This window comes from Bombina bombina, chromosome 6 (assembly GCF_027579735.1).
Source record: "Bombina bombina isolate aBomBom1 chromosome 6, aBomBom1.pri, whole genome shotgun sequence".
Taxonomy (NCBI): domain Eukaryota; kingdom Metazoa; phylum Chordata; class Amphibia; order Anura; family Bombinatoridae; genus Bombina; species Bombina bombina.
Window position 1 is genome coordinate 1023135248 of NC_069504.1, and position 20932 is coordinate 1023156179.

A 20932-nucleotide genomic window follows, 5' to 3' on the forward strand; every position below is an offset into this window, starting at 1 on the left:
CAAATGTTAGGCAGGTATTATGACTCTTATCAACATACATTAAACGTACATAAGTATTTATCTGTACATGGGAACATGTTATTTAACCAGTGTTTATATATGCATTTAATCAGACATATAAAAAAGTATCACAAGATATTGTTGGAGCCCAATATTGTATAGGGTCTATGATGTTAGTGATATCTGCAAATTATATATACTTGTCATGGTACAGTGTACCTTTAAGTGGTAAACTCCTCCCCTTTCCTCTTACCTACAAAAGGTGGAGTAGTAACACTAGCTAACTGCTTGATTATTGAAAACAGTTAGTTATACTTTATCCATTCCTGTTATTCGTTTAACCTGTCTCTCTCTTCAAGCCACACTCTGATCCAAGGATCAAGTTTCCGGAGTCCTTCTACAATCCTATACCTGAATAACAACACTGTAGCAAAAACTGTTTTTTACGATCGGCTAACCGTACTTCTGACGTCATCTGCAGCCGACAAGGGATCTTTGCAGCTCCTCACTCAGAAACGTTCACAGCGTGCAGCGTCTGTGAACGCTGAATCCGCTTCTGCTCCACTTCCAGTCAGGAAACCCTCTCGTCAGGTGGATATAAGACCCGGAGCAAACGTTATCCGCAAGTATAATTTTCCTTACTCTCCCAAAGACTGCCTGATAATCATTTATCTTGTTTACTCCATTCTTTGAAGTTTTTGTCTCTCTGAAACGTTGAACTGAAACTGCTTGTCTTGCTCACTGCGTTAATTCACTTGCAGCCTCTGTATTTTTTGCTCTGTGGCTACTTAAGAAGTTCTCCATATTTTTACAAACCTTATTATATCATGATAACTAAAAGTTTCCAGATGTATCCATTCTCATCTGTATTTACATCTATTGCTGAGAATACCATTATATATAAGAAACACTATTCCTTTAAAGCCAACTCATTAACCACCTGTGAGCTGGTAATCAGGAATATCTACAATACTCATTTAACTGAAACATAGACTTAATTCCAAAACTAAGAAAGTTAGCTTATGACAGAATAATCAAGCCAGACATTAATACCTTTTTGATTATTATGGATCCCACAGAAATGTCTAATGAAATTGCAACATTAATTCAAAAGGTAGACATACTAGCAAAGGGCTTAACTGAAGTCCAAAACGAGAAAAATACTTTAAAACAAATTATTAATGATTTTTTCACACAAAAATCTTTTGACCACCTTGAACCACACATAAATCCACCCTCAGTGTTGTCAGGTGTCCGCTCACATTTTTGTGAGTTTAGGAATGCATGTCTATTAATGTTCACTATGAAGCCTAAAACATACCACACCGAAAGAATTAAGGTATGCACCACAATATCTTATCTGAATGGGGAACCAAGATCTTGGGCAGACAGGTTCTTTGAAACAGGAGATCCCATTCTGGACTCTTTGGATAATTTTTTTAAAGCAATGGCAGTCCTATACAAGGACACTAACAAACAGATAACCACATAAAACAACCTAAGAATCTTGAAACAGGGGAAGAGAGCTGTGGAGGACTATGTTGCAGAATTCCAACTATGGGCCACTGACTCTCAGTGGAACTCAGTCAGTCTTAGGAACCAGTTTTGACTTGGACTGTCTGAACATCTTAAAGATGAACTATCCCGCATAGACCCCCTGACAATCTAGAGTCACTCATCAAAATTTGTATATCTATGAATAGACGTTTCAGAGAAAGAAGGGCTGAAAAACAACATCCAGACATCTATACAAAAAGATATAACATTTCACAAGATTTCCAAGAGGAAAAGCTAAGAAGACGTATGTCCAATCTTTGTATGTATTGCGCAAACAAGGATCACACTGTATCTACATGCCCAATTTTAAACCGACAAAAAAAGGGTAAGATATTACTTGTAAATCCTAAGAATATTCCTAACCAAAACACTCACCTTGTAATTAAATTGTCTTTACAGTGTGATCAACACCTTCTCCAGAATGAGGCTATGATCGATTCAGGGGCTTACGGGATGTTCATTGACCAAAAACTTGTATCACAGAATAAAATACCATGTGTGCTTAAGCAAACACCCATTTATGTGAAAGTTATTGATGGATCTACCTATTTAAAAGGGCCGATAACGCATCACACTATACCTATTCTCACAACCACTATTAATGGTCATAAAGAGTACATTTCATTTGATATCATACCTAGCTCTCTACACCCTTTAATTTTAGGTTATCCTTGGCTACAGAAGCATAACCCTAAGATAGATTGGACTAACAATAGTTTCACTTTTAATTCATCCTATTGCTCCTCCACTTGCTTCCGATATGTGGAAATTAAGCATATCGAACCCCTTTTACCAAAAGAATATACTGAATTTTCAGATGTGTTCAACCTCAAAGAAGCAGATAATCTACCCCCTCACAGACCTTACGATTGCCCCTAGACACTAAGGGGCCCATTTATCAAAGGGCTTGCGGACCTGATCCGACACTGCGGATCAGGTCCGCAAGACCTCGCTAAATGCGGAGAGCAATACGCTCTCCGCATTTAACATTGCACCAGCAGCTCACAAGAGCTGCTGGTGCAACGCCGCCCCCTGCTGACTCGCGGCCAATCGGCCACCAGCAGGGGGGTGTCAATCAACCCGATCATATTCGATCGGGTTGATTTCCGGCGATTCCTGTCCGCCTGCTCAGAGCAGGCGGACAGGGTTATGAAGCAGCGGTCTTCGTACGGAGCTTGATAAATGGGCCTGTTTGCCAGGAGCTGTCATTCAGTTTGGGCGTATATTCCCTTTATCCCAGAAAGAATTAAAACATCTCAGGGAATATTTGGATGAAAACCTGAGAAAAGGTTTATCTCTCCCTCTACCTCCTCAGCTGCTGCAGGGATATTTTTTGTCACCAATAAGGATGGCACCCTTAGACCCATAATTGATTACAGGGCTCTAAACTCCTTAACTATAAAAAACAGGTATCCCCTTCCACTTATCCCTGAAATCCTTGAAAGATTAAACTATGCGACTATTTTCACAAAGTTAGACTTGAAAGAGGCATATAATTTGATTAGAATGAGGAAAGGTGAAGAATGGAAGATGGCCTTTAGAACCCGTTATGGACTCTTCCAATTTAATGTTATGCCTTTTGGGTTAACAAATGCACCAGCCACATTCCAGTTCTTCATAAATTATATTTTTAAAGATTTAATGGATGTATGCGTCGTAATATATCTAGACATACTAATTTATTCAAAAGATATCACAGACCACATAAAACATGTAAGATGGGTATTAGCCAGATTAAGAGAACATTGTATGCCAAAACCGATAAATGTCAGTTCCATGTAAAGACAATACAATTTCTGGGTTACATAATCTCTCCTAACGGTATAAACATGGATCCAGATAAAATAACTGCCATAATTAATTGGCCTAAACCGACCTCTGTGAAGTCTCTACAAAGATTTCTGGGGTTCTTCAATTTCTACAAGAGATTTATCAACCATTTCTCAACGATTGTACAACTCTTAACCAAATTAACGGGAAAACAAAAGCTTACATGGAGCTTTTGACCTACTAAAACATTGTTTTACTACAGCACCCATTTTACAACTGCCTAATCCTAAACATCAGTTCACTCTTGAGGTGGATGCATCTAATGTGGGTATAGGTGCCATTCTTTCTCAACAAAGCCAAACTACACTGGAGCTCCATCCCATTGCTTTTTACTCAAGGCTTCTTACCACTGCTGAAAGGAACTACTCTGTCGGTGACATGGAACTTCTTGCTATTAAATGCGCCCTCAAACACTGGAGGCACCTACTGGAAGGAACCATGAGACCATTCTTCATCTACACCGATCATAAAAATTTGCAATACCTAAGGAACAAATAAACCCTTTCCTCTCGTCAAGTAAGTTGGTCTTTGTTTTTTGATCGCTTCAATTTCCTCATTAGCTGCAGACCTGGGTCAAAAAACGTTAAGGCAGATGCCCTATCTCGCTCCCTGGAAGCTCTACCTGACAGAGAAGAGTTGCAACCAATCATACCATCCCACAAATTCTTAGCAGCAGCAACTACCCTGCAATCAGAAATCCTATCTGCCCTCCAGAAGGATTCCACTATTCCTTCCTCATGTGTCAAGTATACTTCCTCAGGTATTTAATTTAAAAAAAACCCTGACCTATATCCCACCTCCATTAAGGAAACCCTTACTACAACATCACCACTATCGGGACACCCTGGAAACTCAAAAACACAAGAACTCATCAGCTGAAACTTCTGGTGGCCTCGGCTCAAGCAGGACACATATGACTATGTGAGCACCTGTCACATTTGTGCCAGAAATAAAAAAGACCACCACAAACCTTTTGGATTGCTGAATCCTTTACCCATTCCTGGGGTCCCCTAGAACATGATCGCTATGGAATTTTGTTGTGGATTTACCACCTTCTAATTTAACTACTATATTAGTCGTGGTAGATCATCTCACCAAACTAGCTCATTTCATTCCTCTAAAGAAGATTCCTAATGCTTTGACAACAGCTAAAGTTTTTTTCTCTCACATAGTGAAACTTCATGGTTTACCATCCTCCATAGTCTGAGATTGAGGGACACAATTCACGTCCAAATTTTGGAGAGAATTATGTTGCATATTAAAGATCACCACACGGCTATCCACGGCATTCCATCCCCAGTCTAACTGACTAACAGAGCGTGTCAACCAAACATTGGAACAGTACCTGAGATGCTATGTCTCTCACTTACAAGAAGATTGGTCCGAATGGTTGCCGATGGCGGAATTCGCCTATAATAACTCAGTTAACACTTCCACCAAAACATCTCCCTTTATTGCCTCTTACGGTTATCACCCGATGATACTTCCCGATACAAAATCTGTATCTAAATCTCCAGCTGCTCTGGATTACGTTAGCAACATCCAAAATATTATGGCCTCTATTTATCAAGCCGTCGACTTTCTTGCATTCAACGGCACCAATACACTCACCTAAGTTCGCTTAACATCATTGCCGCAGACCTGAATACATTCTCTAAAGTTACCAAAAAAGCTGTCAAAAAGCCACGCACCAAGTACGGTGCGATGAGCAGCAGACTGTTGTTAACTAACAGTCATCGATCTCGCTGCTCTTCGGCTTTTTTTCAGCTTTCTTGGTATACTGTCACTAAACACCCACACTATACTATACTGCTTACCCCCTAAACTGCCGCTCTCGGACCCCGCCGCACCTAAATAAAGTTATTAACCCCTAAACCGCAGCTCCAGGAGCCCACCGCAACTAAATAAAGTTTTTAACCCCTAAACCGCCGCTCCCGGAGCCCACCGCCACCTACATTATATTTATTAACCCCTAATCTGCCCCACACACACCGCCGCCACCTACATTATATTTATTAACCCCTAATCTGCCCCCCCTACACCGCCGCCACCTACATTATATTTATTAACCCCTAATCTGCCCCCCCTACACTGCCGCCACTATATTAAATGTATTAACCCCTAAACCTAACCCTAACACTCCCTAACTAAAATCAATGCCCCGCAAAATGCCCTTTTAAGGACTATTTGTAATTTAGTGTGGGGTAGAGCTTTTTTTTATTTTGGGGGCTCTTTTTTATTTTGTTAGGGGGATTAGATTAGGTGTAATTAGTTTAAAAATCTTGTAATTTGTTTATTATTTTCTGTAATTTAGGGGCTGCGTTAGGGAGCTTTACTCTGCTTTTTTTTCAGCCGGCTCAACCCGTTGATTCCTATGGGGAAATCGTGCACAAGCACGTACGACCAGCTCACCGCTGACTTAAGCAGCGCTGGTATTGGAGTGCGGTAATGAGCAGAATTTTGCTCAATGCTCACTTCTTGTCTTTTAACGACGGGTTTGTAAAAACCTGTAATACTAGCACTGCAGGTAAGTGAGCCGTGAGTGAAAACTGCTCGTTAGCACCGCACAGCATCTAACGCAAAACTCATAATCTGGGCCTTAGAGTTTAAAATTCATTTTGTATTACCTCAGTTACTTGACTCACTTCATCAACAAAATGTTGAATATTACAGTCAATTACAAACCCCTCATGAGGTACCCCATACTTACAATGAGACTACTATATAGATCTCTTTTGGAGATATCTTTCTTTTATGTTTTACTCTTATTATGCCCAACTAATTTTCCTAGTAGTTTTTTAACTAATCAATAATGAACTAACTTTACCATCCCTACATTAGCTCCTATGTTTAAGTATGCATAAAGACTCGATTCAGGCCATTAACCCCCATAGAGGGGGACCTCTTATAACTTTCCTACACCTTAGATAAGATATATTAACCATTATAAACAAATCCTTCTATTACATGATTTCTCCCTAAAAACTGAGTAAATATAAAGCTTTATTGATCATAGCTTCCCCTAGGGTGTTAGCCTCCCTAGTGGCCCATTTATATATATTCCAACTTATCTCCCCCCCTATAACCAAATTACTTTAATCCCCTTAATGGGGACCATAGAGGGCGACTTAGGCTTTAGTCGTGCCTCAGTTATAGGTGGGATAACTATCCACCTTTCTAACAATATTCACAAGACTTTCCTTATTATAGATTCCTCCAGTATAGAACCCATTGTGCCTTATCACAATTCTGATACTTTTCCAGGTTGATATTGGATTTGATTGAAATTTACTTTGAGGTCAATCTCTGTCTCCTATCTCTTTACAGGCATATGTTGATTGTATCTCTTTACTGCGTTTGTGATTTATAATATACTGTTTTGTTTGATTTTTTAGAGTGACTACCCCCTGTCTGCTTGTTTGACTGCTGTGTCCGGGTGACAACGCACTATTCTGTCTCAGACCGCCGTAATCTTGATCGGGTGCCCCTGTTTTTTGGATCTCCAGGTGAGGTAAGTTCCCCCTTAACCTTTTTTCTTCTCCTTGATCTATCTTTCCCTACCTTGCCCATTCCCCTCCTTCCCAAAGTTCGATAATGAGACAAACTCAAGAAACCCTGACTTTTACATCCCTTAAAGCATAAGATCTCAATTCCCCTACTAAAAGGAGTATGCTAAATAACTCCCTTAGCACAGCAGTCCTCTTTGTGCAGGAAACACACTAGCCTTCATCACTTTCCAACCCATTCTGACTTATGGATTACCCCACGATGGTTCACTCCTCATATGTAGATAAATCAAGGGGGTAGAAATATTTTTTCATAGACATATAGGAGTTGAACAGCTATATGGTGCCTTATTTACCCTTGTTAATCTGTACGCCCCCAACCAATCAACATGGTTTGGGACCCCCAGAAGGATTCAAACAAGTTAAAAAATAGATTCCTATTCAATCAATTCTGCCTCCAAATTTAGATCTATCATAGCTCAGCACAATCTTTTTGGTGTGTGGAAGGCCCTCCACCCAAGTGATAGGGACTTTTTTCTCCGAACAACATAACTCCTACTCTAGACTGGATCACTTTTTCACGGATTCCTGGGCGTTATATAGAGTTACCAAATCCCAGATAAGAATCTGTTCATGGTCAGACCATGATATCCTGACACTTACACCATCCACAAATACCCAATCATCTACGTTGCCATCTTCTAAACTTCCTAAAGATCTCTGGGAAGACTTTGAATTTAAACCCTTAATTCAGTCCTCCATCTTGGAATTCCTATCATTAAATGAAAACCTGTGGGGCTCCCTTAAAGCATTTCTCTGCATCCAAAAACAGGCCTTGCTTCGATCCCAAAGTAGCGCCCCTTTGGGCCTTTTGGTTTAGAATCTGAGAGCTAAAGAATAGATCAATAAATCCAATTATTCCGCCGTAATTGCTGCAGAGATAACATCCTTAAGGACCCAGAATAAAACAAAGGAATTGGAGAGAGTTGAAGAGGCCTGCAATAGATTTAAACAACTCCTCTATTATCAAGGTAATAAAGCCTCAGCCCTTTTAGCTCACAAACTTAGAGGTAGAACCATAGCTTCAAGGATACTAGCTATTGAAAAAGATGTCAACTTGGTCACTTGCCCTAAGGATGTTGGAGAGGCCTTTGCCAGCTACTACACTAAACTGTACAATCTAGGCAACATAAATTCGACCCCTGAACCACCGCTAGACTCTATTTCAACATGTCTGCATAATGTAATCCTTACCTTACTAGAGGACCTGGTTAAAGAAGACTTAGTGACCCCCTTTACTCCCAGGGAATTCTAGATAGTAATTAAACACATGCAGAATACAAAAGCCCCGGGTCCAGATGGATTTACGACAGTCTTCTATAAAACATTCTGTTCTCTTCTCACCCCTATTCTCCTGAATCTCTTCTCTGAGGCTCGGAAACTAGGCTCCCTAAATAAAGAATTTCTCCAAGCCACCATCCTAACAATTCCTAAACAAGTGAAAGACCCAAATCAATGCAGTAGTTATCATCCCATTTCCATGATTAATCCAGATGTGAAGCTCTGTGCTAAGCTCTGGGCAAACCACCTGTGTCAACTACTCCCAAAGCTGATCCATCCAAACCAGGTTGGGTTGACACTAGGTAGAGAAACCCCGGACAACACTAGAAGGGTCCTTAACATCTTCTCGGAAGCAAAGAGATTGGGTCTACCCATGCTGGCCCTGTCTTTAGACACCGAAAAAAGCGTTTGACAGGGTCAGATGGGTCTACTTATGGGAGGTTCTTAAGCAATTTGGTTTCCCAATAGAGGTAATCAAAGACCTACATGCTTTGTACTCTGCCCTGCATGCTAAGGTCAAGGGACTGGGATTTTTTTCCTAGGAATTCCACATCACCAATGGGACTAGGCAGTGGTGTCCCCTCTCGCCATTGATCTTCAACCTCTAGCTCAGGCAATTCGCATCTCTAAGAGACTCCATGGTGTGGAGGTAAGCGGAGAGAGGGAGCATCATTTGCTGATGATATTACCCTATTTCTGACAAATCAATATGCTCCCTTCCAGAGGTCTTTGAAATTATCAAACATTTTAGTAGCCTCAGTTACTACAAAATAAACCTCTTAAAAACCAAAGCTCTTCCCATTAATATATCTAAATTCAAGCTGGAGATACTTTAATCCACCTATGAGTTCAAATGGTCTGATGACACACTGAGACATCTGGGAGTTTAGTTAGGCCCAGACATTAAATTACTTAGAGACGTCAATTAAAATCTCCTTTTATGCGAGATTCAAAATCTCCTAGCCTCCTAGAACTTCCGAGAGGTCTCCTGGCTAGGCCGTATAGCCTCACTAAAAATGACTATCCTCCCAAAGGTACTCTATTATTTTAGATGTCTACCTCTAAATTTACCAAAATACACCCTCCATACCCTTCAATCCATGGAGATTTGTGTGGCAGAAAGGCAAACCAAGAATATCTGGTAAGACCCTACACAGAAAGTTTGAGAGGGGAAGCGTCTCTATGCCGAACATAGTAGGTTACTATGAAGCCGCTAGACTATCACATGTCCTGAGTTGGGCTAATTCTGAGGAGACTCAGACAGTGGCGTCACTAGGGGGGTGGGGGTGCGGAGCGCACCCGGGTGACACCCTCAGGGGGAGCTGACATCACTAGACAGGCAGGGAAATACTCAGGGCCATGTTAGTTCATATTGGGTCAGTGGCGTCACTAGGTTTGGTGTCACCCGGTGCGGTAGCCCATGGTGTCACCCCCCCTCCCCCATAATGTCTGCCTTTCTCCACTTGGCTCAGCTGGTTCTACATAGGAAATCAGGGGAAGCATGTACTAATAAACTGTATATGGTGCAGGGCTGTATGTACCCAGTGGGGTGGGTGTGTGTGTGTATATATATATATATATATATATATATTAATACATTTGAAATTATTAAATTACCCACTAACTATTCATAACTTGGTGTCCTGGGCCAGGCAGAAACCATTTGGAATATTGGGATGCAGGTGGAGACAGAATTTTAAGGGTTAATTTAAAAAAGATTATCTGTGGTGGATAGTGTCACGTGGCCACAGATATACACACATACACAAATGTATACACACACATAGTTATACACATACACAAGCATATGCTCACACACAGAGTTATATACAAATGCAAACACATAGAGTTATACACATACACATGCACACACATACACAGTGTTACACACATATACAAATATACACACACAGTTATACACATACAACGACACACAGAGGCACACACATATACACACACACACACAGAGAGAGAGTTACACACATACAGAGTTATACACATACACCGGCACACAAAAACACAAAGATGCGGAAAGGGGTCTGCACTAAGCAAATCAGCTGTCAGCACCTTTCCATGTGTGTAACTCTGTGTGTGTATGTGTGTAACTCTGTGTGTATGTGTGTTACTCTGTGTGTGTGTGTGTGTGTGTAACTCTGTGTGTGGGTGTGTATGTGTGTAACTCTGTGTGTATGTGTGTAACTCTGTGTGTGATTATGTGTGTGATTATGTGTTTAACTCTGTGTGTGTGTAACTGTGTGTAACTCTGTGTGTATGTGTGTGTATATGTGTAACTCTGTGTTAGTGTATATGTGTAACTCTGTGTGTGTTTCAGTGTGTGTGTGTAACTCTGTGTGTAACTCTGTGTGTGTAACTCTGTGTATGTGTGTAACTGTGTGAGTGTATGTGTGTAACTCTGTGTGTGTGTAACTCTGTGTGTTTGTGCGTGTGTGTAACTGTGTGTAACTCTGTGTGAGTGTATGTGTGTAACTCTGTGTGTGTGTCAGTGTGTGTGTGTGTGTGTGTGTGTAACTGTGTGTGTATGTGTGTAACTCTGTGTATGTGTATTTATGTGCCTCTGTGTGTGTTTTTGTGTGCCAGTTTATGTGTGTATAACTCTGTATGTGTGTAACTCTCTCTGTGTGTATATGTGTGTGCCTCTGTGTGTGTATTTGTGTGCCGGTGTATGTGTATAACTCTGTGTGTGCGTGTGTGTGTATATATATTTGTATATGTGTGTAACTGTGTATGTGTGTGCATGTGTATAACTCTGTGTGTTTGTATATGTGTATAACTCTATGTGTGAGCATATGTTTGTGTATGTGTAACTATGTGTATGTGTACATTTGTGTATGTGTGTAATTCTGCGGCCACGTGACACTATCCACCACACACAATCTTTTTCAAATTAACCCTTAAAATTCTGTCTCAACCTGCATCCCAATATCCAGAGGATTTCTGCCCGGCCCGTGACACCTAATTATGAATACAGGGAGTGCAGAATTATTAGGCAAATGAGTATTTTGACCACATCATTCTCTTTATGCATGTTGTCTTACTCCAAGCTGTATAGGCTCGAAAGCCTACTACCAATTAAGCATATTAGGTGATGTGCATCTCTGTAATGAGAAGGGGTGTGGTCTAATGACATCAACACCCTATATCAGGTGTGCATAATTATTAGGCAACTTCCTTTCCTTTGGCAAAATGGGTCAAAAGAAGGACTTGACAGGCTCAGAAAAGTCAAAAACAGTGAGATATCTTGCAGAGGAATGCAGCACTCTTAAAATTGCAAAGTTTCTGAAGCGTGATCATCGAACAATCAAGCGTTTCATTCAAAATAGTCAACAGGGTCGCAAGAAGTGTGTGGAAAAACCAAGGCGCAAAATAACTGCCCATGAACTGAGAAAAGTCAAGCGTGCAGCTGCCAAGATGCCACTTGCCACCAGTTTGGCCATATTTCAGAGCTGCAACATCACTGGAGTGCCCAAAAGCACAAGGTGTGCAATACTCAGAGACATGGCCAAGGTAAGAAAGGCTGAAAGACGACCACCACTGAACAAGACACACAAGCTGAAACGTCAAGACTGGGCCAAGAAATATCTCAAGACTGATTTTTCTAAGGTTTTATGGACTGATGAAATGAGAGTGAGTCTTGATGGGCCAGATGGATGGGCCCGTGGCTGGATTGGTAAAGGGCAGAGAGCTCCAGTCCGACTCAGACGCCAGCAAGGTGGAGGTGGAGTACTGGTTTGGGCTGGTATCATCAAAGATGAGCTTTTGGGGCCTTTTCGGGTTGAGGATGGAGTCAAGCTCAACTCCCAGTCCCACTGCCAGTTTCTGGAAGACACCTTCTTCAAGCAGTGGTACAGGAAGAAGTCTGCATCCTTCAAGAAAAACATGATTTTCATGCAGGACAATGCTCCATCACACGCGCCCAAGTACTCCACAGCGTGGCTGGCAAGAAAGGGTATAAAAGAAGAAAATCTAATGACATGGCCTCCTTGTTCACCTGATCTGAACCCCATTGAGAACCTGTGGTCCATCATCAAATGTGAGATTTACAAGGAGGGAAAACAGTACACCTCTCTGAACAGTGTCTGGGAGGCTGTGGTTGCTGCTGCACGCAATGTTGATGGTGAACAGATCAAAACACTGACAGAATCCATGGATGGCAGGCTTTTGAGTGTCCTTGCAAAGAAAGGTGGCTATAATGGTCACTGATTTGTTTTTGTTTTGTTTTTGAATGTCAGAAATGTATATTTGTGAATGTTGAGATGTTATATTGGTTTCACTGGTAAAAATAAATAATTGAAATGGGTATATATTTGTTTTTTGTTAAGTTGCCTAATAATTATGCACAGTAATAGTCACCTGCACACACAGATATCCCCCTAAAATAGCTAAAACTAAAAACAAACTAAAAACTACTTCCAAAACTATTCAGCTTTGATATTAATGAGTTTTTTGGGTTCATTGAGAACATGGTTGTTGTTCAATAATAAAATTAATCCTCAAAAATACAACTTGCCTAATAATTCTGCACTCCCTGTAGTTAGTGGGTAATTTAATAATTTCATTAATATATACATATATATACACCCCTATATATATATATATATATATATATATATATATATATATATATATATATATATATATATATATATATATATATATATATATATATATAACATGTTGAGTGTTAATGCTTTTAAATATATTCAATACATTTTAACTTTTTTTACCTGCATCCATGACTGGAACTTGTTCGCTTTCACTTGGATATATATATATATATATATATATATACACACACACATCCCACTGGGTACATACAGCCCTGCACCATATAAAGATCATTAGTACTTGCTTTCCCTGATTTCCTATGTAAAACCAGCTGAGCCAAGTGTAGAAAGGGAGACATTATGGGGGGGGGGGGGGTGACACCATGGGTTACTGCACCGGGTAACATCAAACCTAGTGACGCTACTGGACTCAGAGATGAAAGGGAGTTGAACAGCTCTTACTACCAGACGGTGTTGAGCTCTGCGACTTACCTTGGATCCCACTGTCTTGGAGTGTCTCGAGGCTTGTAAAGACTTGAGGTATTATCCAGATATTGCTCCTTATACATCTCCAATCCATTTGATCCCTGGGCTCCTGTCGGCCCTTCCAGACTCCCATGGTCCCCAATGGAAATCAAGGGGAATACAGTCCATCTCTCAGTTATACTTGCCGTGCTCCCAGAAAACCCAAGATCAGATCCACCTAGATGTCCCCACTAATCCTCCCTGGTTTGTATTCAATACTTCAGAATGTGTAGCCTCCTAGTCTCCTGGGCTTCCCTAGATCAGGTCTGAGAAACACTGTGGGAAAAGATCTGGGAGTCTGGGACAAGACTACCTAAAGTTCTCTCATGGCATTACAAAGCTATTCTCTCATCCTCTAGCTCGGACAAGCGTTGGCAGGTCAGAGCCTGGAAGTCTGACTGTTCTAGACCTCTATCCGACAAAGAGATCCATAGAGCCTTCTCGGTAACAAAAAAGACCCTACACTACGCAAACTCTGTTGAGTTATATATGAAGGTCTTATTTCGTTGTCACTATACGCCTCTCAGACTTTCCCCCCGCACTCCCCTCTCTGTTGGAGACAGTGCGGAGAGAGAGGCTCAGATCTTCATATCTGGTGGCCCTGCCCAGTTATGTCCCTGACCTGGAAACAGGTGTTCCTACTCTGCAAGAATCTGGGTGGCAATGTTGAAATGAAACTGGAGGTGGCTTTGTTTAACTTTTTTCCCTAAAAAATGTCAAAGGTCATCTCAAGACTACTAATTTTTGTTTTTGCTGCAATGAAAATTTGTGTTGCGAGGAACTGGAAGAACCCTGTTCCCCCTGCCTTGTCTACTGTGATAGACTCAGTTAATCTGTTTGCTAAAATGGAAAGGGGCTTCTACCGAAACCTTAACAAAGAGGAGTCGTACTGGTCCACTTGAGAGATTTGGTTTATGTGCCAAAAGACCCAGCATGCTACAAGAACCCGTCAGGAGCCCTCTCACAACCCTGATCCCCTTTAGACACTTCAGCCCCACCTCCCTCCTTTCTCTGTTTCTCCCCCTTACTTTACTCCTTTTTACCTATAACTTACTTTTCCACTTACCTGGAGATCCACAGCCAGATCTAGACTTCAAAAACCCATAGATTAACCTCTGTACGGAATATGACTGGACCAATGCCTTGTTCATCCCCTCAGGGAGTAGCTAAACTTACGCAAACATGAAACTTATATACACATCTAAAGCTTGCCAAATGTCTAGTTGTTCTACTTCGACCCCCTTCCAACAACTTTAGATGTTATGGATGTTTTATGTCAACATGTACCTGTGGCCCCAAATAATATAAGAGATGGAACTCTAGTTCATAGCCACTACACATATGGATGGAATATTGGTAAACCTTAACATTTTCCATCAGAAAGTCTTACACTACCCAAGGCCCAATTACGTAATAATTTATTGATCTCAACATTACTATATATTGTGAATGTTAAAATAGCATCTGATCATGTCTCCTGATCTCATATGCTGTAATTTAGTGCTACCTTGGTATGTTTCTTCTTATTTTCTGATAACATATCAAAAAGTTTTCAACAAAATTTCTGAGTTTACAATGGCAACCAAGATAACCACCCAAAATAATAATACGAGGAGAGAGTACCTATCTCTTCTATTGATGGACAATGGACTTATGACATACTCTTGGGGTCCTCCGCGCTTTTTTTTTTACTTTTCCTACTAAAAGGAGTGGACACTTATACTTTAACCTATTTGTAACTATAAAGACTGGTTGACCATGTTTTATTGTAACACATATATCTCTACATTCTTTAATAAAGCTCTTTGAAATAAAAAAAATCAAGTAGACAGCCCATTTAATTGCTCCAACTTTGATAACAGGTTTGAGGCACTAAAGCAGCCGCAAAACATGATGCTCCCTTCATTACAGTTTATAGTTAGAATGAGAGTCTCGCACAGCTTTTTTGCCCTGACCATAGCTTTGCGTTATTATTCCAAACTATAATGAAAGAGTATTAAGCCAGTTCAGGAGACTTATTTGCTGTTACCCCAGCATTGTACACTGCACTTTTGTTGTCATCTTTACATACATCCACTACTATGTGGATTAACAACAATCCAGGTTTTTTTCCATTTTTGTCCAGGCTTTAGAAAACTTTTTGTAGCCTTTAAAAACTTTATGGATCGCTACAGGTCATATTCTAAGTTTTTTGATCAGGGCATAGTTTACATGCACAGCTTTTTCTTGGGAAATGCAGCTTCAGCAACTAGAATTTGTGCATCTTCCTTATAAGGTTGGACACAAACCCACACCTCCATAATCCACCCTAACTCACTGATTTGCATTCATAATTAACTTAGAGGTTCACATACTTGTTTCCAAACTACTGTGAATGTCTAAGCAATTTGTTCAGTAAAGATGTGCATTCTAGCTTCAGTCGAAGGCAAATTCATCCAAATGTTGCTGATTCATCGAGTCATGTAGTCTATGAACAACCGAATACAATATTAGAGGAAACTGACAATAAAAAAATATGACTGCTTGACGAAATTGATTTGTTCTATCGTTCATGCCGTTTGCTGCCAAAAAAAGGTTTGAGGATAGGGGGAAGAAATTATATTGCTTGGTTAATAAGCTGCTTTGTTTGGAGTGATTGTCATTGTTCTATCCTCCCCTGTCCAATCCTTGTACAGTATTAATCATGACTAATGTTAAGACAGCTGGTCAAGCACTAAACAAATAACATCTGCAAAACAATGCATTTTATACTAAAAGTATGCCTTGCTGCATGCAGACTAAGGCCCAGACTGGCTCCTCTAAATAAGGAAAATTGTGGGTGAAGTTTGGCTATTGTAAAAAATAATGTGTGTGTGTGTCTATGTGTGTGTGTGTGTGTATGTGTTTGTATGTGTTTGCGTGTATATGTGCGTGTGTATTTGTGTGCATGTGAGTGCATGTGCTTGTGCGTGTATATATGTATATGTGTGTGTATGTGTGCGTGTGTATGTGTGTTTGTGTGTGTGTGATTATGTGTGCATGTGTGTGTATTTGTGAATTTGTGTGTATGTGTATATGTGTGTGTATGTGTGCGTGTGTATGTGTGTTTGTGTGTGTGTGATTATGTGTGCATGTGTGTGTATTTGTGAATTTGTGTGTATGTGTATATGTGTGTGTGTGTGTGCGTGTGTATGTGTGCTTGTGTGTGTATGTGTGCGTATGTGTGTTTGTGTGTGTGTATTTGTGCATTTGTGTGTATGTGTATATGTGCGTGTGTGTGTGTGCGCGTGTATGTATGTGTGTATGTGCGTGTATATGTGCGTGTATATGTGCATGTGTATATGTGTGTGTGTGTGTATGTATGTGTGCGTATGAGTGTATATGTATGTGCTTGTGTGTGTATGTGTGCCTGTGTGTGCATGTGTGTGTATACGTACATTTGAATGTTTGTGTGTGTATATATGTGTGTGTAGTTATTATAATTTTTTCGAAGAATGCTACCTATTTCTTTTTATTCTAGTTTTGGCCTTTTCTGATGTTCATGTTACATACCTTAAACATTCACATATAAATGTTTAGAAGCATACAATAAAATCAGAGGGGCCGATTTAACAATGTCTGGCGGACATGATATGCTGTAGCGTATCATGTCCGCCAAACATTGCTGAATGCCGACGGCATACGCTGTCAGCATTTAACATTACACAAGCAGTTCTAGTGAACTGCTTGTGCAATTCCGCCCCCTGCAGATTCGCGGTCAATCAACCGCTAGCAGGGGGTGTCAATCAACCCGATCGTATAGGATTGAAGTCTGCAGCCTCAGAGGCAGCTGACTAGTTAAGGAGCAGTGGTCTTAAGACCGCTGCTTCATAACTGCTGTTTCCGGCGAGCCTGAAGGTTCGCACCGAAACAGGGACATCAGGGGCCATTCGGCCCTTGATAAATCAGCCCCTAAATGTTAAATAAATAAATGTACATTATTTTTTGGATAAGAACTAGTCATTTGCTAATTTGAACTTTAATCTACTCCACCTCAGATACTCTCTGTATTTCTATTATATATAGTTGTTATCCTTGTGTGCTATACACTGCTGCTGACATCCTGTACATAACAGTGAAAATGTAATTCAATGCCCTTTTAAACATATTTTTCTCTAGTAGGCTGAAGGTACTTTGATTTATTAAATAAATGTAATACATCTAAGTATTTAATTTATAGCTCTGTACTTGATGGTATAGAACGCAGAGACTGTGAGAGAAATGCTAGTATCTAACGATGACAGTTCCGGCAGCTAATTTTAGGGTATGGCTAATGCTTATCCTGACTGAGTGTTCTGTGTATTGAGTATTTGCATGTGGGGGAGGTTTATTCACTGCATGATTTTGTGCAGTTCATGGGCTTTACTAGGTGGTTAGGGGTGTGTTCCAGGTGCATGGCAAGGAGGCAGGGATGGGCTATTTAGTCTTTCCTCCTCAGCACCACAAGGTGTGCCACTTGAAAAATGGAGGTGGTTTTGCTGATTAGTGCACCTCCATAAAACTGCCACTGGTAGCTGCTTATCTGCATAGAATGAAAGGAAGCCTTTCAAGACATTACAAATTAGTTCCTGAGCGTGCACTATAGTCTTAAATGAACTGATGTTCTTAGGGGAACTTTTAGATGTCTGTCTAAATAAATTGTATTGTTACTGTGACTTTAAGATGTTGGTCCAAAGAATTTGTTTTCTTATTGCTATATTAAGATGTTGCTTAATCCTAAAGTAAGTTATAAAAGTCTAAGGCTAAAGAGCAGTTGTAGCAAATTATCTGTACTCTCCAATGGTAAAATAAAGTGCAAAAAAGCAGTAATGTGCAATTTTATGGACAGCATTATACTTCCAAGCCGAAGATGTAGGGTTATACTTTATTCTCTGCTTGACTACATTAATACGCTACCCAGCAGTTTGCTGTTTGACATGTTTCAGCATCTATCATTAGAATACCTGTTTTGCAATTCTAAATCTTTCTCATACACAGTGAATAATGTCCTCTCTGAAAGGTTGACAGTATATTTATTCCACCTCTTGTCTTTCTGGTTCATGTTTTTCATCGTTCTGTAAAGAATATTTAACTTGAAAGTGTAAACCCACATATAGATTATCTAGCTTTGTATCTGTTCCTAAAGCAATGACTGCTTCATATCAATGTATTAAGAAACATTTGTTCAAACTCTAAGCTCTATTTCAGTTCATGTTTATAAAATGTCACACAGAAAAATATATCTGTTTGGTTGCATGTAGAGACAGATAAACAGCATAGTAAAACAGTTTTATCTTACAGCAAGATAACAAGTGGAGCGTGTCAATAGTGCAGGTGAGTTATCTTGCGCTCTCATGCTAACAATTTGTGGCATTCTTGAGGAAATAAATGCCACATTCTGTCATTTTTGGATCTGGATTTATTCTTGTGAAAGTGCATCATCTGGGTTTGAACAGATCTTAGTGTGGTGCAATAATAAATCTGACTCTGAAAATTGTCAAATGCAGCATCTGGCTGCCATCTTTGGCATTCCTTCCTCACAAATGTATTTATTTATTTATAAAATATTTTACCAGGAAGGATACATAGAGATTTCTCTCATTTTCAATGCACATGCCTAGTAAGAACATACAATCTGGCTGTAAAATTTAGTGCTTTTTGACACCTAAAGAAACCCCTTATATCTTGTTAGTTTGTAGAACAAAACACTAGAAATGCTATGAAAATAAAGGTTTTAAGTTATGTTTAGACTTAAAGGGACAGTCTACTTGAAAAATCTTATTGTTTAAAAAGATAGATAATCCCTTTATTACCCATTCAAACACAGTATAACCAACACTGTTATATTAATACACTTTTTACCTCTGTGATTACCTTGGATGTAAGCCTCTGAAGTTAGTTGAATGGGGAAGTAAGTGCTACAAGCAAAGAGCTAAGGTAAACATTTTATTCAGTAGAAATTATACAATATATTTAAAATGCATTAGATGTTTATACAATATAGTTAAAATTCAGAAACTTCATGGATCCATGTATACAAATCAGTAGTAAAAGTACATAAAAAATACAGTAATAAAATGCAATACAATGCAATAGAGTGCAATATGGACAGTTGGTTACTGCATAGACCACATATATATAAAAACACAAGTGGCTAATTATATAAATGTATGAGTAGTGTATTCTATAAATGTTATAGTCACTGTGAAGTCTTCCTATGTGGAGTGGAACCCGTGTGAACAGTATCAGTTGATATGTCCAAAGTGCAAAAAATAGGTGAAAGTTCAAAAACAAGTGATAGTTCCAAAGTAATCAAAATAAACAGTAAAATCAAAATGTTAATAATATCTGTGTTGTGAAAAAAACGGAGTGTGAAAAAATAATCACAAATCGATCAAATGGTTCCAAAAAATATCCAAAAAAATCCAAAAATAAAGATGCGTAAGTAACAGAAAAGCCTCTTGGTGTGTCTGTAATCTAAAAGATGTGACTTGGCACAGGTGTTTCAGGCGATGTTAATCTGGATCCAAAGATGAGAGTTGTGGGTATATGGAAGCAAAGACCTATGTTAATAAAAAATTCCAAAAACAATTCCAAAAAAATTCCAAAAGTTCAAAAGGAGATGCCAAAGATAGTGAAATAATTAGAAAGGCCTAGGAAAGGCCGAAACGCGTCGACTTACTACTGGTGAGCTCTATTTTAATATTATACCAAGAGTTTTAAACTTTATTGCACTATGTTCCATTTTTGTTTTTTATAGGTATAGGACTTTTACACACATAATTATTTCACTATCTTTGGAATCTCCTTTTGAACTTTTGGAACTTTTTTGGAATTGTTTTTGGAATTTTTTATGAACATAGGTCTTTAAGACATAGGATTACAGTTTCAGTGCTTCCATATACCCACAACTCCCATCTTTGGATCCAGATTAACATCGCCTGCCTGTGCTAAATCACATCTTTTAGATTACAGACACACCAAGAGGCTTTTCTGATACTTATGCATCTTTATTTTTGGATTTTTTTGGATAATTTTTGGAACCATTTGATCAATTTGTGATTATTTTTTCACACTCCATTTTTTTCACAAGCACAGATATTATTAACATTTTGATTTTACTGTTTATTTTTGATTATTTTGGAACTATCACTTGTTTTTTAACTTTCACCTATTTTTTGCACTTTGGACATATCAACTGATACTGTTCACATGGGTTCCACTCCACATAGGAAAACTTCACAGTGACTATCACATTTATAGGATGCACTACTCATACATTTATATAATTAGCCACTTGTGTTTTTATATATATATGTGGTCTATGCAGTAACCACCTGTCCATATTTCACTCTATTGCATTGTATTGCATTTTATTACTGTATTTTTTATAAACTTTTACTACTGATTTGTATACATGGATCCATGAAGTTTCTGAATTTTAACTATATTGTATAAACATCTAAAGCATTTTAAATATATTGTATAATTTCTACTGAATAAAATGTTTACCTTAGCCCTTTGCTTCTAGCGCTTACTTCCCCATTCAACTATTGTTACCACTAAAATCCACTAGGGGATTTTTTGGAAGAAAGCTTAAAGGGTACCCAC

At 39.3% G+C, this 20932-nt stretch overlaps 1 long non-coding RNA gene across 1 annotated transcript in view; it reads left to right on the top strand.

Moving 5' to 3' along the window:
• Positions 1-260: 260 nt before the first annotated feature.
• LOC128664075 (uncharacterized) overlaps positions 261-20932 on the top strand; it is a 115138-nt gene continuing 94466 nt past the window's right edge. The window contains exons 1-2 of the long non-coding RNA XR_008402919.1: positions 261-626; positions 6783-6898. This is a non-coding gene — a long non-coding RNA (uncharacterized LOC128664075). The remainder of the gene's footprint in view (positions 627-6782; positions 6899-20932) is intronic.